The following is a 16,523-nucleotide window of genomic DNA, read 5'->3' as shown; positions in this document are numbered from 1 at the left end:
CGTCCACATCTTGGACTACTTTTAAAGATGATTTTGCACAAAAAATTGCACGGAATTTTTTTAATTGTTTGCCGTAAATACCCTTAAAAATACCATATTAAGGTCCCTGTTCATCAATACGATGTACTCACATACGTCTAGCCATCCGTTTCCTTCTGAGATAAAGGAGATATAGCAACTTTAACTGCCTCTACGTGTGTTACATACTTTAACACGAGGAGTTTTTATTAAAATTATTTTTAAAAAATTTATGGCACAAAATATATATGGGTAAATTTTGGTGATGTTTGAAAAAGTTGCATGTTGTTAAAGTTAAAAAATTCAATAAAAAAAAAATCATCAATTAAAATCATAAAAGCTCGTGTTAAAGTACCGTATACTGGGATGACTGTGCCACTTCTTGAGGCTTTTCCTTGATATCTTCCTTTACGCTTTGCCTAGGCTGCTGGGGATTTTACTAAAGGTAGCCTCACATCTCAGCTTTCGATTTCTGGTTTAAAAAAAATTATGATGACAAGGAAAGGACAGCGAATTTTTTTCGCCTGGAACATAGTCACCCCCTGGGGGGTGGCGACTATGTGCCATCACTTTTTCTCGCCTGTCACATAAATTGTTATCGAATTCCGGTTGTTAACTTTACTTGGAACACTTTGGGGAAATTATTTCTGCCCAAAATTGGATCATTTTTTAATTTTTAAATGAAATAATCTCTGAAACCTAAAAAATCAGGTTATTGACATTTTTAAGTAAAGAAAGCATTTATTTTTACTTTTTTTTGGGAAATTATAATTTCCTGAAACATTAACAAAAATAAAGAAGACTTAAAATTCGAAAATATAAGGCTCTTCTTAAAAAATGACACACTATAAAATTTATATGTACTAATAAATTTATTATTTATGAATTCTTCGAATCCACTACAAAGTTGCTGTTTCTGTCAACAGGTCAAAGTTTCTTGATTTTCATTATGATTCGGCACCTCGGATACCCAATTTCGTCAGTTGGGTCAGGCCATGAGTAAAATTTGGCAACTTTCTTCATGACCATTACACACGCCTCCCCAATATGATCAAAAATGGTGAGCAGCTGTTTGTTTCTTATCACACCAAGAGCCTCTTCAAATGTTTCATTTGAGTAATTGCAGTATGTGGTCGACTACCCAGCTTCCACACCTACTTGCAAACCATTGCTGGAACAATAACAAACTAATGAAAAAAGGGCTAAAACCCTGAAAAAACAGGCGGCACAAAGTAACCACCCGAATCCTCCATTTTTTGTTTATGCGTCATATTTCTGCCAAAATGCAGTATTTTTTGCTTGCGACGGGAGGTTTCCTTGATCTAGGGGTATAGTAGCTGATAGTTTCAATTGTAAAGGGTGCTTGGATAGGGCAAGGCTGGAACTCGAGGTCGAAGCTTTATGGGAAAAAGTTAGGGTGCTAGAGGGCCCGGTTATTACGGAGCCACTGGTCGTCGAGCCACCTGTTGATGAAGAAGCAATTTCCACGAACAACGACAGTTTAAAGGGCGAATGGGTGGTCGGGGATGAGGTAGAGGGGGGGATAGTGATAGGGGTTTAATCATCGGCGATTCCGTGGTTAGGGAACTTGGGAACAGAGTGTGTAGGGATTTTCGGGGTTTCGAGCGTTTTTCATTGCCGAAAGTTGCCCTTCCGGGTGATTCTGTGGGTGGGAACGAATCAGGTAGGAGCGAATATTAGTGAGTCTCTGTCAGAGTACCGGGATTTACTATTATCCGCTAGGGAGGGGGTTCAGATGTGGCAGTGATTCCAGTGCTGCCACGGGATAGTAGGGGGTATAGGAATAGGATCCACCAATTCAATATAGGCCTAAAGGACATTTGCTCTTCACTTGGGGTCACGTTCTTGGAGCTTCCCGCATTTACCGATAGATGGCTTCGTTCGGATGGGATACATCTAAATAAAAGGGGGGTCTGGGAGGTTTACGATAGTCTTAGGTCAAGTTTTTTACTCCCAGACCACGTAGTCGGGAATGCGGGTTAGTTAATGACAATCACAACAGTACTGACGGGGAATTACCCACCTCTGACTTGGATGGCTTCTCGATTGACACTAAATCACCGGGCAAATTGAAATGTGTGCTAATAAATGCCAGGAGCTTGGGTAATAAGAATGATTTTTTAGAAACTATGATAGTTGTGGAATCAACTGTGACAATAAACTTGATAACCCTTTCCCACTAACGCTCCTGAAGCGACAACTTAAACAAGCAACCCTCCAGAAATGGCAGCAAATTTGGGACCAAGGAACAACAGCTAGGAAAGTGCACGAAATTGTCCCTCGAGTCACATACAACACACTAAACTGGAATAGGGAGGTGACTATCTTCATAACAGGACACGGCCCATTCCCTATATATCTACACGAACGGAAACGCCGCCGAACAGACAAATGTGCCTGCGGTATGGTGGGTACTCCTGTTCACTATGCAACAGAGTGCAAATTTACAAAACATCTACACATGTACAAATATTCCGAAAACAATGATTCACTCAAATAATCAAAAACAAAAACACGGCAGCAAGGATTACAAGCCTTGTCAGATATATACACGCCAACGAAAAACAAGAAATCTGTCCACCAGATTTATAAAATAATGTTTTAAATATTACAAAAATAAGTGGGAGAAAAAACAGAAATGGATAAAAACAACAACAAAAATCATATCCACATGACTGCCACTACTAATACATGATATAGCATGTACTAACGGGACCCGAACAAGAATTTTTATGACATTCCCGTTACAATGATGTAAATGTGATAACCACAATTGTCCTTCATGCCGCTATTCTAGCTAGGGTGCTAGGCGGGACGACACGAATGGTTTCATAATAACCATTACACATGTAGGTAGTTTATATTATATATATATATTCATTTTTTTAAAAATATAAATATAACCAGCCAGATCGAGTCAACCGAGACCGAAGCTGATCCTTAGCTAAGGCTCTCTCCAGACAATCCCCCATTTAAATCAAGCCCACATTGCTCACCAAAATAGGTTTAGGACGAGACGACTCGACCTGGCAGTTATATATATGTATATAAATGTGTGTATTTCTCTTTCCTCCATTCAAGTTGTCCATGCATTTCATGTCCACAACACACGTGCGTACTCATATTGTCGGATTCATGTTGCTCACCGAATAAGGTGCTAAGAGAGATGCCACGGGTGCTCCCTAATTATATGTATTCCCCCACACAATACTTCTATTTCGTATATTTTCATTAAATCCACCGGAGCGAGTGAACTCAACCCATAAAACTGATGCTGGCTTCTAGTCGCAATTCATCAAACCCATTTGCTCACCAATAAGGTGTTAAGCGAGATGAGTCGCTCCGATGGATACATATATATATATTATTTCACAATAAGATTCTCATTTCTCTTTCTTTTTGTATCCTGTGTATATAATATGGCAAGTGTAAGATAACAGATGAGATGACTGGGGGGGGGGGCTCAATTGCTTTTAAAACATACCTACATCCTAATATGTGTACATTCATTTTAACTAAACCCCGAAACTTCTCCAACTCCTAATCCCATCTCGTCTGTAATCACCACAAAATTTGTTAATCGCGACAGTACCCAATTGTCCGGGGAAAATATGTTGTAAAAAAGTTTGTATGTTTTTTTTTAGTTTTTTTTTTGACACTAAATAAAGTGTTCCAGACTCTGCCACGAAGCTGGGCTGAAACAGATCTCGGCAACAGGATAAGTCCAGTGGCAAAGTTCTGGCGTTCATTCATTCATTCATTCAGTTGTGGAGGGTCTGGATCTTATAGCCATTACAGAATCTCGGGCAAACGATGGGGATGAATCTTTCTTACACATCTCAGGATACGATACTTTTTTTGAGAAATAGATCTGAGATAGGAAAGGGGGTGGAGTGTTGATATACGTGAAATCATGTTTGAAGGCTAGAGAGTGTAACGTGCAGAGAAGTGATATTGAAACTATATGGGTTGAGCTTGAGAACAAAAGACGTCATAAACTTATTGTTGGGGTTTGTTACAATCCACCGAATAGGGATCCAAACTACATCACCAAATTGCATGATGAAATTTCCTACATGTGTAAGCGTAAGAAGGTTCTCATACTAGGGGATTTTAATTACCCAGGTATGGATTGGGAGAACCTTTCATCCAGAGACTAGACTTTCTTAAGTTGGTGCTCGAAAATTTTTTGTATCAGCATGTATCAGAAGCCACTAGGGGTACTGCTATTTTGGATTTAGTTCTTACTAGTTCTGAGGATTTTGTTGAACATGTTTCGGTGGGGGAAGAGTTTTCTTCCAGTGATCATCGTATCGTCAGATTTCACTGTAACGTTTCCTCGGGTAAGGTTGATAACAAAAGACTGGTTCCTTGTTTTCGGAAAACTAACTTTGATGTTTTGAGAAGAAGGTTAGCAGAATTTTTCAAAGACCGGTTGGAATCAATAGGGGTGGTAAGTCAATGGGAAGAATTTAGTACGAAGCTGTCCTCTGTTTTGCACGACGTCATACCCTTTGTTCGAAAAAAGCGTGTTTGTACATAGTACCCTCTATGGTTCCCGAATAGCGTGCGTAACCTTTATCTTCAAAAGAAAAAAGCATTCAGAGAGTATAAAAGTGGACGGAGTGACCTATTATTGTTTACTGATAAAAGAAGAGTGTTGTAGAAAGCGATAAGGGATAGTAAAAAGGAAGTGGAATCTAGGTTGGCAGATAACATTGGCTCTGACCCAAAATCATTTTTTCGATACGTCAATAATGGATGTAAGGGAACATTCCCCTCATCGAGGAGGCTCTAGGGAAGAGAGCAATGTAGGCATGTTTAGTGCTTTCAATGACTTTTTCGCGTCGGTTTTTAATGGAGATAATGATATTCGATATACGGGTGTTGCATGGGGTAATAAAACCCTCAACGATATTCAAGTAGAAGACGTGGAGGTCCTAAATCTTCTAAGAAATGTATGTGCAAGCAAAGCACCAGGACCGGATGATATCTATCCCAGGATCCTCAGGGAATGTGTTAATGAATTGTTGGGGCCAGTCGCACAGATATACAGGAGTAGTGTTGCTGAGGGTATCGTCCCAAGGGATTGGAAACTTGCTAATGTTGTTCGATATTTAAAACGGGTAGTAGAGAAGCTGTGTCCAATTATCGTCCAGTGAGTTTGACGAGCTTAAATACGACTTTGACGATAGACTTGGTTGAAGGGGTGCAGATAAGAGCTACGCGTGTCATTATTGGCACACGGGGCTTGAGTTATGAAGAGAGACTTCATTTTTTGAATATGTTTACATTGGATGGACGAAAGTGTCGAGGAGATATGATCGAAGTGTTCAAAATTTTCAATGGGATGTATAGGATGGACCATGAACTTTTAGTACACTGCCAATCGACTGCTTTTACAAGGGGACAGCAGTATCGATTGGTGAGAGACAATGCAAGGTTATGGTGTCGCAGGAAATTTTTCTCTAATAGGGTTGTTAATAATGATATTGCTTACCCCCGGAGGTATTAAATTGTAACACAGTTGACACGTTTAAAAAGAAATACGATAAACATGTTGGGGTAAATCGAGAAGCTATCCATACTTAGATTAAGACAACCATAAGTATTCGTTATGGGCATTGTGTAATATTTTATCACGTGCATATATTGTTTATAATTTTTATTAATTGCATTTTTAATTGGGTTGCTGTATTTTTGAAATATATGACATCCATATTTTTATGGGCATCTTTTTCTCAACCACCTCGTTGGGCATTTTGCCTGTTGTGGCGTTGTATTTGTATAAATTATTTTACGAATATTTTTAGAACAGCGAGAACCTTCCTTTTGTCCCTACTCTTCACAATTTTATTCTTAAATAATAAAATAAAACTTAAAAAAATTAAATACTACAAAAAACAACGCGCTATTCACGTACAGCGTTCACTGGGGGAAAACAAAATGAGGTCAAGATGCGAATATGTGCTCGTGTGAAAAGACATGCGGACCTGCGTCCACATCCGCGTGTAAGATGTGTCTCAGACAATTATTTTTTAAATACAAAATATGATAACTTGAAAATATTACATTTAAATATCCAAAGTATGCGTAGTAACTTTTATAAGCTCGTTGTTTGTTTAAAAACCTTAAATTTTTCATTTGATTTGATTTTGATTCCGAAATTTGGATAAAAGAAAATGAAGTTGATAATTACAATATTGAAGGATAGTATGCATATCATAGATGCAGATGCACAAACAGATCTGGAGGTGTCATGACTTTCATAAAAAAATACATATATTTTTCACGCGTTTCCCAAAACATGGAAACAACTGAGATTCTAAATATTTACTGTAAAAAGATGGAGCTAGACATTATTTTGATTTATAGATCACATGAATATACTCCAATGCAATTTATAGAAGAACTGAGTAATATTATCGCCAATCAAAATAAAAAAAATATGATTGTAATAGGCGAAAAGGCGAGAAGACAGTATAATGTGGAAAACGCTGCAATTTTAAAGAAATTCTCGCTACAGTATTGAGCTGGTTGAATATTGTCATAACGCATATTCGTGACATGAAAGGAGGCGATTTCGTCCAGTAAAGTGTCTCCGGCTGTTACGTTTAACAATTTATCGCCAAACGTATGCTATATAATATAAGGAGCACTATATTATTGTCAACTCGATGCAGCTGAACTGCATTTAAATTAAATCAGAAAAATACAAATACAAATACAACGCCACAACAGGCAAAGTGCCCAACGAGGTGGCTTAAAAAAAATGAAAGCATTTTTAAATAAATCAATGAATAATTTATTGTACAGGGACGGCCCTCGTACCCCGCCTCGCCACGTTCGCTGTAAAACAACCCCCTAGTCCCGTGCATCTGGCGATTGGTGGTGATATAATAAATCACATTTAACTTGTTCAACGGTTTAAAAAAATTAAATGTTATTAGAATGGAAAAAAATGAAATATAAATTTAAGATCACACACACACATTGAAAAACGAAGATGGTGATGAGGAAAAAAATTCTGTCATGTTTGAGGAAATCGAATGCACACAATTTAACTAAACGTGTCACACGCTCTGACCATTGTGCCAAATGGGATATCGGTTTCTGGTAGAATTAAGTATATTCATCATTAAACGTCATCAGTAAATATGTTAGCGCCAATCATCAGTATCCAGAAAAGCGCGCAGATCGCGTTCTGGCAATGTTCAACATTCACAACACTGAAGCGAGACGCTTTACAATTTTAGACCAACTGGACGTGATTTGCTAGGATACGTCGTTTACCCATGCGTTTAGAACTCTTTCCCTGGTGGGTAGGACCAGAGTCATTAAATTGATATTGGCCTTTATTTTGATATTGGCTACAGAACGGAGAAAATCTCGCGGCTAATGTTCACGTTCTACATGACTACATTCATTACTTAGACATTTGCCCCGCCTAGTCAAACTAAAAGTAGCAGCTTTATTCAACGATTTTGTTGGTCAAGGCTAAAAATAATAAGTTTTCATTTTGTTCCGTTCGCCACATCCGTTTTATCCAATATCTCCTGGTAATAGGGCGCATTAGTGTGACGTCACGACCGGCAACGCTGATTCCACACACACACAAATATAGCCACTAGTCACCGTAATTCCAAACAAACATGAGCTGAGCGAGATTATAAAGGAAAACGCCATAGGACGTAGATGAGCCTCTTTTTAAATTATTTTTCCAAAAAAAAGATCAAATAAGACTTGTGAGCTCTTGAAATGACAACTTTAAACGCTTGTGAACATGGAACGTTAAAAATATAATAATACTTCGTCTCTAATTAGCTATGAAAGCTTTATATTTCTCGCATGTTATCCGTTCACGTGCGTTTGGCCATGCTTTTGATTCCTGCATTGAATCATGGATTTAATCATGGAATCAATGATTGAATCGAATTGAAGAAATAATTTTAGAATTATTGAAAAAAATAATTTTAGGATAAATGAAAATTTACAATTAATGAAAAAATAGTCACTAAATTACTGAAAGCAATAATTGCAAAACTACTGATAGAAATCGGAATTATTGAGAATAACTTAGGAATTGTCAAGAATAATTTCATAAAAATCTCACTACTGGGAGGATTGAAAAAGTGGCAAACCATTATAAAGGCATATATACGTCTAGGGAACCACGGTAACAAAAATAAACGTTCCGAAAGTGATTGTTGAGGCCCAGAAACCATTGTTGTCCGACAGTTTTTCGCCCATTTCTGGCCTTTGCCCAGATCTGAGAAACTTTTAAAGTAGCTTATCGTTCAAGTCGGGCCCCGTTTGGTATATATGCAAAATTTGGCGACGATCGATCTAAAATTGTAGATGTGTATAGAGAACATACACACAGAAAATCAATTTCATATATATAGACTAGCTACAATACCCGGCGCTGCCCGGGTTTCCTTCAATGAGGCTTTTTGGATCATGCGATATCTCCCTCTTTCTTTGAGGGACATGCAAACCGTGTCTAAGTTAACCAATATAGCGACGTCCTGCGCGACTCATGAAATAAACAAATCTAAATTTAAAGAAACGTAGAAATGAATAGTCCCCCCCCTCCCTTTTTTTTATGGGTGTTAGGTATTTCGATTCCCCCCCCCCCCCCCGAACTTCAAGTTATCTATTTCTGCCTGTTTCAGCTTCCAAAAATGCTTAATTAAAGCTGTGGAATTTTTTCGATGCACTTTACGGGGCCCATAACTAATTTTAAAAACATCCTAAACTATATGAATTTATGCAGTTGAATATAAAAAGACAATACGGAGAACTTAATTTTCATGCTTGAGAAGATATAAATAAGAATTTGAAATCAATGTTATTGCATGGATGTCTAACTCGAAAGTAGGTCCGGCTAATTACTTCATATTTTTAATTTTCTGGGCTTCGTATCTCCAAGTGAATTCAATATTTCAAAAATCGAGAATTCAATTTAATTTTTAAAATTATTGATGTGGCTGGAAACCCCCCCCCCCACCACTAAATTTCCGTATTTATGCAGTTAAATCGGCAATTTTAATACTGATTTCTATGAGGATCACCCTTTTCCTGACCCTCAAAACGATGATGGTGATGATTATGACGTCTATTCAAAAAGCCTCATTACTGAGAGTATTGAAAATGTGGCAAACCATTATAAAGGCATAAACTATTATACATAACTGGCAGCATTAAAGAAGTGACAAACCATTGTAAAGACATAAACACGTCTGAAACTCATCGCTAGGGAACCACGGTAACCAAAGTAAACGTTCGGAAAGTGATTGTTGAGGCCCAAAAACCATTGTTGCCGGACAGTTTTTTTGCCCATTTGGGGCATTTGCCCTGGTCTGACGAAATTTTAAAGTAGCTTATCGTTCAAGTCGGGCCCCGTTTGGTATATATGCAAAATTTGGCGACGATCGATCTAAAATTGTAGATTTGTATAGAGAACATACACACAGACAGACAGACAGACAGACAGAAAATCAATTTTATATATATAGATAGATAGACTAGCTGTAATACCCGGCGTTGTCCGGGTTTTCTTCAATGAGGCTTTTTTGGATCACGTGATATCTCCCTCTTTCTTTGAGGGACATGCAAACCGTGTCTAAGTTCACCAATATGGCGACTTCCTGCACGACTCATGAAACAAACAAATCTAGATTTAAAGAAACGTAAAAAAGTAAATATATATATTTTTCTCTTTTTAAAGGGTGCTAGGTATTTCGATTCCCCCCCTTTGAACTTCAAGTTATGCATCTCTGCCTGTTTCTGCTTCAAAAAATGCTTAATTAAAGCTGTGGAATTTTTTCTTTTTACTTTTTACGGGCCCATAATTAATTTTAAAACAACCTAAACTATATGTGAATTTATGCAGTTGAATATTAAAAGACAATACACGGAAACATTAGTTTTCATGCTTGAGAAGATATAAATAAAAAGTTGAAATCAATGTTATTGCCTGGATATCCAACTCTAAAGAAAAGGTCCGGATAATTAATTCATATTTAATCTCCTGGGCTTCGTATATCTCTCAAATTTCGAACTCAATATTTCAAAAATCGATTATTTAATACAAATTTTAAAATTATTGATGTGGCAGAAAACCCCACCAAATTTCCGTATTTCTACATTAAAATCGGCAATTTTAACACTGACTTCTATGAGGATCACCCTTTTCCTGACCCTCAAACAAAACTGATGATGAGTATGACGTCATTCAAAAAACCTCATTATTGGGATTATTGAAAATATGGCAAACTATTATAAAGGCATAAATATTATACATACATTGGCAGCGTTGAAGAAATGACAAACCATTGTAAAGGCATATATACGTCTGAAACACATTGCTAGGGAACCACGGTAACCAAAATAAACGTTCGGAAGGTGATTGTTGAGGCCCAAAAACCATTGTTGCCCTACGGTTTTTTGCTCATTTGGGGCATTTGCCCTGCTCTGACGAAATTTTAAAGTAGCCTATCGTTCAAGTCGGGTCCCATTTGGTATATATGCAAAATTTGGCGACGATCAGTCTAAAATTATAGATTTGTATAGAGAACATACACACACACACACACACACAGACACAGAAAATCAATTTTATATATATAGATTACACATAATTGCCTTCAAAAGTGATAAAATGTAGTGAAATTTAATCAAACTTTCTTTATCGAGACGATTTGTGATTATGCATACCCACCGGAGTATCATTTCCATTGTATATCATTGCTCCCCGTTAGCCATGGGTGTCCGTTATCGAGAGGTTCTACTGTATATTCAGAGCAATTACGCCAAACGCACGTGAACGGATAGCATGCGAGAAATACAGGGTGATCAGCGAATAAGCGCTTATTTCAAAATTAAATATCTCTACAACAAAGATCAATAGAATTATGCGGTAAACGGTACGTTTATTAGCAAAACTGTAAGAATGTTGTACGGAAATTTCGAAAATTTAGTTTTTCTTTTAATTTTTTAAAATTTAAAAAAAAACCAAAAAACTGGAGATTTTGGGGTTCCGAAAATCCTCATTTGTGTGAAGAGAAACCACTGCATTCGCCTAAAGTTACTGCATGGGCTGCGGTATGCGCCATGTGTGCTGACAAATTGTTCCAAAACTGTAACGTAACGTTCAGTAGTAATCGTTTCTCGCACGAAGAAGGGGCCGATAATGCTTCTGGCGCATACCGCAGCCCATGCCTTTATAATGCTTTGCCACATTTTCAATACTCTCAGTAATGAGGCTTTTTGAATAGACGTCATAATCATCATCACTTTGAGGGTCAGGAAAAGGGTGATCCTCATAGGAATCAGTGTTAAAATTGCCGATTTTACTGTAGAAATGCGAAAATTTGGTGGTGTTTTCTGTCACATCAATAATTTTAAAAGTTGTATTGAATTCTCGATTTTTGAAATATTGAGTTCGCTTTTAGAGATATACGAAGCCCAGGAGATTAAATATGAAGTAATTATCCGGACCTATATATATATATACATACGTTTGAGTTGGATATCCAGGCAATAACACATTAATTTCAACTTTTTATTTATATCTTCTCAAACATGAAAATTAAGTTCTCCGTATTGTCTTTTTATATTCAACTGCATAAATTCCTATAGTTTAGGTTGTTTTAAAATCAATTATGGGTCCGTAAAGTACATCGAAGAAATTCCACAGCTTTAAGCATTTTTGGAAGCAGAAACAGGCAGAAATTGATAACTTAAAGTTCTTTAGGGGGATCGAAATACCTAGCGCCCCTTAAAAAAAAGGAGAAAAAAAATATTCGTTTCTATGTTTCTTTAATTCTAGATTTGTTAATTTCATGAAGGCGCGCAAGAAGTTGCCATATCGATTAACTTAGACATGGTTTGCATGTCCCTCAAAGAAAGAGGGAGATATCACGTGATCCAAACAGCCTCATTGAAGAAAACCCGGGCAGCGCCGGGTATTATAGCTAGTTGTATATATTTTTAAAAAATAATTTAAACTAGCCTACGTCCTATGGCATTTTCCTTTACAATCTGGCGCAGCTGTTTGTTTGGAATCCGCGCTGCCGATCGTGACGTCACCCCAATGCGCCCCATGTCTACCTCTGTTGTGGGGAAAAAAAGTCGAGTCGATACCAAAAGTTATAACGGCCCCTCCGCTGAGAAAATTTTATTCATCTAACGACGACCACTTTCAGATTTTTTTCTTTTAACTTCCGTTGTCGAGTTGTGTTTTTAAACAATGTGTTTTTAAACGTTGCCAGACTTGCAACGATACTTACCGAGTGTTGGAAGCCTGAAAGGTAACAATTAGCTGGAATGAAGCCTATATAAATATTTGCATAAGCTGCTACCAAACTAAAGTCCCGCTTGCTGGGGTTTTATACACGCGATAGGGTATATATGTAACGGAGGATTTTTTTTTTTAATTTTTCCATTTTTCATTTTCAGTACAGTGACGTCTCAGTTTCTCCTTAAGGAAGGAAGAAAAGGAATAACCTTCGACCTTTATCGTCTTCGGCATTCTAGTAAGTAACAATAAAAAAAGTTTTATGGGTGGCAGATTGCGTTTCCTTCTAGCGTACACACTTTGGCATCTGTATGCAGTTCGGCGGGGCCAAAAGGCCAATCTCAACGCATGATCCGAATTGTTGAATGATAAATATCCAGCGGGGAAAAGCATTCGCAGTTTTCAAGACTATAGTACGGAATTATAAGCTGAACTCCACACTACAACTGTAATACTTAACTGTACATGCACCTCGTAAATATTCCTCTGTGGAATGTTCAAAACTTCATACCGAAGCCTCTTAACTCATGGTGGGGGGGGGGGCATACACTTTTACTAGTCTTGTTGAGAAAATAAAAGTGAGAGTAGAAAGCTAGATGCTGTCTTCTTAGATTGATGTCGTTAGGGATCAATGTATCTAAGCTCGTTATGAGTCTGGTGACAGTAAATACGGAAAAAAAGACGGCACACAGTGATGATCCCCGGATTGGATGTAAGCCGACAACCTGGACTTGATAGATGTGTGACCTGCCGCCATAGATCGTTTATAAATGTCAAGCGATACCGCTATAAAGCGACAAAATCTTCTCCATAAATACTTTGGAGCAACAAAAATATAAATATTTCATAGCATTACGTGTTGAGATGTGCTGTGCCGATTAGATGATGATGACACCCGAATCTCCCTAGACTATAATTTTTAGGGTTTTTTTTTTCAGTTGAGCCCTCTAAAGATTGACAGCAGCAGCTGCTCATTCTTTCCTAACCAGAACATTAATGTTAATAAGTACACGGGTTGCCATCATCCGGAACGTTTCCTTGGCCATTTCTTGATTCTTATTTCTCTTCTGCTTTTTAATTTTTTTTCCCGATATTTTATTCGGAACTCCCATTTCCTCGAGTATGTCTCCCTGAGTGGACAAATTTTTTCGAGTCTCCCCTCCTTAGTTTTATTTAGTAAATGCTTAAAAAGCTTCAAAAATGGTCCACGGACCACTGTGTATTAAAAGAGGTTTTTTTTTTGTTTTTTTTTTCCAAGCCGAGCACAACTCAGGTCTATCGCCGTGGGCAATTTACTACCTAGTGAGATTAAAAGAGGTTGTTAAGGGTTCAGAGAGATGTGTTTTAGAAAAAAAAAAGAAGAGAAATTGCTGTGAAAATATAGCTATGGAAGGTCACATACCGAGTGGCTATACGCTCAAAGCAAAGTAATTAATCTTTTAACATCCTCAGCTACCTAGCTCTGGTAATTCTGTACTCACAGCAAGCTATTTGAAATATTGGGTAAGAACGGGGTTCCTCAATTTCAAAAGGGATGACAAATATCGTTGTTGGAAGGAAGGGGTCATATATATTGTAATAACTATCGAAAAATCCGATAAAAGAATCTCTGGTTCATTCTCAAAGCTAAGTAGAGAAACCAGGGTATATGCATATAGGATGATTATTTCCTCTGCTCAATGTGGCGTCCTTGATAGTGTTTGGGGACTTCCCTGGGATCTGCACCACATAATTCGAGAGCCACTGTGGTAGGCCCATATGTCAAGACGGCCCTTCGAATGCCATACTGTTGCCATTCCGCGACTCGTTATAATACTAATGATGGTACATAAATAACATCTTCAACAGGTAGGACCAGAGTCATTAAATTGGTTCTTTCTTTATTTTGATATTGGTCACAGAACGGAGAAAGTCTCGCGGCAAATGTTCACGTTCTACATGACTACATTCATTACTTGAACATTTACCCCGCATAGTCAAACTAAAAGTAGCAGCTTTATTCCACGATTTTGGTGGTCAAGGCTGAAAATAATAGTTTCAATTCTGTTTCTCCGAACGACGACCACTTTCAGATTTTTTTTTTTTTCCTTTTTGCTTCCGTTGAGTTTTAAACGTTGTGTTTTTAAACAATGTGTTTTTAAACGTTGCGAGACTTGAAACAATACTTACCGAATGTTTGAAGCCTGAAAGTTAACAATAAGCTGGAATGAAGCCTACATGAATATTTGAGCTCGAAATCTTCTATATATATAAATCTGGTTTTCTGTCTGTCTGTGTGTGTTCTCTATACAAATCTACAATTTTGCATCGATCATCACCAAATTTTGCATATATATACCAAATGGGATCCGACTTAAATGATAGGCTACTTTAAAATTTCGTCAGAGCAGGGCAAATGCCCCAAATGGGCAAAAAACCATAGGGCAACAATGGTTTTTGGGCCTCAACAATCACTTTCCGAACGTTTACTTTGGTTACCGTGGTTCCCTAGTAGTGCGTTTCAGACGTGTATATGCCTTTACAATGGTTTGTCATTTCTTCAACGCTGTCAGTATATGTATAATATTTATGCCTTTATAATGGTTTGCCACATTTTCAATACTCTCAGTAATGAGGCTTTTTGAATGACGTCATAATCATCAGCATTACTTTGAGGGTCAGGAAAAGGATGATCCCCATAGAAATCAGTGTTAAAATTGCCGATTTTAATGTAGAAATGCGAAAATTTGGTTGGGGTTTTTTTTGTCACATCAATAATTTTAAAAATGTATTAAATACTCAATTTTTGAAATATTGAGTTCGCTTAGAGATATACGAAGCCCAGAAAATTAAATATGAAGTAATTAGCCGGACCTACTTTCGAGTTAGACATCCATGCAATAACATTGATTTCAAATTCTTATTTATATCTTCTCAAGCATGAAAATTAAGTTCTCCGTATTGTCTTTTTATATTCAACTGCATAAATTCATATAGTTTAGGTTGTTTTAAAATTAATTATGGGCCCGTAAAAAGTGCATCGAAGAAATTCCACAGCTTTAATTAAGCCTTTTTTTGAAGCAGAAACAGGCATAGGTGGATAACTTGAAGTTCAAATGGGGGGGGGGGGAGAGGGAGGGATCGAAATACCTAGCACCCTTTAAAAAAGAAAAAATATGTATTTATTTTTACGCTTTTTTTTACCTAAATTTGTTTCTTTCATGAGTCGCGTCGGAAGTCGCCATATTCGTGAACTTAGACATGGTTTGTATGTCCCTCAAAGAAAGAGTGAGATATCACGTGATCCAAAAAAACCTCATTAAAGGAAACCCGGGCAACACCGGGTATTATAGCTAGTCTGTATATATAAAATTGATTTTCTGTCTGTCTGTGTATGTTCTCTATACAAATCTACAATTTTAAACCAATCGACGCCAAATTTTGCATATATACCAAACTTGAACTATAGGCTACTTTAAAATTTCGTCAGAACAGGGCAAATGCCCCAAATGGGCAAAAAACTGTCGGGCAACAATAGTTTATGGGCCTCAACAATCACTTTCGGAACGTTTACTTTGGTTACCGTGGTTCCCTAACAGTGCGTTTACGACATGTCTGAAACGTTTGTTACTTCTCTAATCCTGTTACTATATAAATAATAATTTATGTCTTTATAATGCTTTGTCACATTTTCAATACTCTCAGTAATGAGGCTTTTTGAATAGACGTCATAATCATCATCACTTTGAGGGTCAGGAAAAGGGTGATCTTCATAGGAATCAGTGTTAAAATTGCCGATTTTACTGTAGAAATGTGGAAATTTGGTGGGGTTTTCTGCCAGATCAATAATTTTAAAAATTGTATAGAATTCTCGATTTTTGAAATATTGAGAGATACGAAGCTCAGAAATTAAATATGAAGTAATTATATAGACGGACCTACTTTTGTATTGGATATTCATGCAATAACATTGATTTCAACTTTTTATTTATATCTTCTCAAGCATGAAAATTAATGTCTCCGTATTTGTCTTTCGATATTCAACTGCATAAATTCATGTGGGTTAGGGTATTTTAAAATTAATTATGGGCGCGTAAAAAGTACATCGAAAACATTCCATAGCTTTAATTAAGCATTTTTGGAAGCTGAAACAGGCAGATGGATAACTTGAAGTTCAGGGGGGGGGGGGATCGAAATACTTAGC

Source organism: Pholcus phalangioides, unplaced genomic scaffold (assembly GCF_987345545.1).
Source record: "Pholcus phalangioides strain wild (caught in Gottingen) unplaced genomic scaffold, Ppha-v1.0 ptg000031l_1, whole genome shotgun sequence".
In the NCBI taxonomy this organism is placed as follows: Eukaryota; Metazoa; Arthropoda; class Arachnida; order Araneae; family Pholcidae; genus Pholcus; species Pholcus phalangioides.
The sequence above is the reverse complement of the archived record's forward strand: the minus strand, read 5'-3'. Positions refer to the sequence as shown.